Raw genomic sequence first — 2,500 nt, 5'->3', positions numbered from 1 at the left:
TCCGCGGCCACCGGTCGCGCCCGCCGTCGCGGCGGTCGTCCCCGCCGCGCGCGCGCGTGCGGGGGTAGTCGCGCCGCGCCGGGGAGGGGCGCCCTGCCCCCCCCTCTTCGCGGCCCGGCCTCGGCGGAGAGGCCGCGGCGCGCGCGGTCGGCCGCGGGGCCGACCCGCTGGGCTCGAAACGGGCGGCGCCGGCAGAGGGCGCGCGCTCTCTGCCCTTCCTCAGCCGCGGGGCGGCGGCCGCCGGGGCCCGCCGCGCGCTCTCTCTTCTGGGCCGCCGCGGCCGTCCCGCGCGGGCGGCGCCGCGCCTGGCGCGGCCGTGCCTCTCTCCCCTCGGCGGCCTTCGTCTCGAACGCACCGGCGGCGCCGGCCGCCGGCCGGCCGTCCGCCCGCCCGCCCGCCCGGGGCGAGCGCTCGGCGGTCCCTCCGCGGTCGGAGGCCGGCGAGCGCGGGCGGCCCCGCGCCGAGCGGCGGCGGCGCCGCTCGGCCGGTGTTCCCGCCGCCCGCGGGCACGGGACCCTCCCCGTGGCCCTTCGCGACCGCGCGCGGTCCGAGGGCAGGGGTGGCGGGCGGCCGCGGGGGCGCTTCCGCGCCCGCTCTCCAGGTGGCGAACGAGGAGAGCGGGCGTCGCCCCCCGGCTCAGCGCCGCACCGCCTTCCGCCGGGCGCGTGCTCGCGGAAGGGGGCCCCCGACGGTGCGGGTGGACGGCGGTTCCCGGGAAGTGCGGCCCGCCGCGGCGGCGGGTCCGCCCTCGGGCAGCCCTCGGGCGCTCGCCTTCCCCCGGCGGGCAGCGGTCCGGCGGGGGGGGGCGCGGCGCCCGGCGGCGGGGCGGCGGTCGTCGCGTGGCGTCTCGAGCGCAGCAAGGCCCCTGGGGAGAGAGAGTCGGCCGCGCGCGTGGGCGCGGCGGCGCTCCGCGAGAGCCGGCGCGGCGGCGGTTCCAGGGGGGAGGCAAGCGCGCGCGCGGGGTCCGAGGGCCGCGCGCCGGCGCGTGGCGCCGCGCCGGCGAGGCCGGGCGGGCCACCGCGCTCCCGCGGCGCGCGCCGCGCGGCCCTCCGCGCGGAGGGCCGGGCCGAGCCCGGGCGCCTGGGCCGCCTCCGAAGGACGGCACACGTAGGCGGCGCCTCCCCTCGCCGGGCGGGGGGAGGCGGTCGGGGGCGCGGGTCCCCCCGCCTCTCGGCCGGCCTTGGGAGCGTTCCGTGGGGTTCCTCCCGTGTTCTTCTCGCACGCGCCCCCTCCGGGGTTTTCCGCGTTGCTCGTACGGTCGGAGCCAGGCCCCGCGCGGGGCCTCGGCGCCAGAGAAAAAAAAGGGGGGCCGCTCCGGGCGAGAGCGGCTCCCGGCCCCCCCGCGCGCGCGGGGTCGGTGCCGAAAGCCAGACAACTCTTAGCGGTGGATCACTCGGCTCGTGCGTCGATGAAGAACGCAGCTAGCTGCGAGAATTAATGTGAATTGCAGGACACATTGATCATCGACACTTCGAACGCACTTGCGGCCCCGGGTTCCTCCCGGGGCTACGCCTGTCTGAGCGTCGCTTGACGATCAATCGCCGCCCGGGGGCCGCCCCGGCGGCGCGGCTGGGGTCGCTTCGCAGGCCCGTCGGCCGCGGCAGCGGTTGCCGCGCGAGGGCCTTCGTCCCCCTAAATGCAGACTCGGGGAGCGCTCCGTAGCTCCCCGCTCCCGGAGCGAGCCGCTGGGGCGGAGCTCGTCCTCGCCGGGGCCGCACCGCCTGGCGGTGGCGGCGGCCGGGGAGTCGGAGCGAGTGAGACGGCGCCGAAGGCGCCCCGCCGAGGGCCGAGGGACGAGGGCGAGAGGGGAGGCGAGGCGCGGGCCTCGCCTCCGGCCTCCCCCCCGCGCGGGCGGCTGTCTGCGGGTGGGTACCGTGCGCGGGTACCGTGCCGCTGCCGCCGCGCGCGGTGCGCGGGGGGCCGGGGGCGGGGGCGACCCCCGAGGCCGCTCCTTCCCCCGCCCCCTTCCGTCGCCGTCTCGGGGCGTCAAGGGCGCCGTCGCTTTCCTCGCTCTCTCCCCGCCGAGGCCGTCGCGCGCCGCCCGGCCGGTCTTCCCCCTCGGGGCCGTCTCTGCCGCGCTGCCTTCTTTCGGTTCTCGTCTCCGGGACGGGGGTCTCCTCCTCCTCCGCGTCTGTCTCGCCCGCTCTCGGTCGGTCGGACGCTCTCGCCGTCTCCGGCTCGCCGGCTGGCTCGCTCGCTCTCTCTTGTGTCTCCGGCGCGCTCTCTCTCTCTCTCTTCTCTCTCGCCGGCTTTTCCCCTGGCGCTCGCTCGGGCGCGAGGGGGGAGCGGGCGGGGGGGGGCGAGAGAGGGGGGGCCGCCGGGGGGCCCGGGGGAGAGAGGCGAGCTCAGTCAGGGAGAGGGAGGCCGTCGAGGGCGTACGGCAGCGAGAAGAGAGCGAAAGGGAGAGAAAGAAAGAGAGAGAGAGAAAAGCGCGAGGCAGGCCGGGGGAGAGCCCGGCCGTCCGTCGGGCCCGTCGGCGCGCCGCTCCCCCGGGAGGGGC

General features: G+C 79.7%; 1 non-coding gene across 1 annotated transcript; it reads left to right on the top strand.

Moving 5' to 3' along the window:
• The first annotated feature begins 1,373 nt into the window (after window positions 1-1,373).
• LOC137466297 (5.8S ribosomal RNA) lies at window positions 1,374-1,526 on the top strand. The gene has a single exon (XR_010995097.1). It is a non-coding gene; the product is annotated as a 5.8S ribosomal RNA (ribosomal RNA).
• The last annotated feature ends 974 nt before the right edge of the window (window positions 1,527-2,500 follow it).

Source organism: Anomalospiza imberbis, unplaced genomic scaffold, assembly GCF_031753505.1.
Source record: "Anomalospiza imberbis isolate Cuckoo-Finch-1a 21T00152 unplaced genomic scaffold, ASM3175350v1 scaffold_173, whole genome shotgun sequence".
Lineage (NCBI taxonomy): Eukaryota > Metazoa > Chordata > Aves > Passeriformes > Viduidae > Anomalospiza > Anomalospiza imberbis.
The sequence above is the reverse complement of the archived record's forward strand: the minus strand, read 5'-3'. Positions and strand labels throughout refer to the sequence as shown.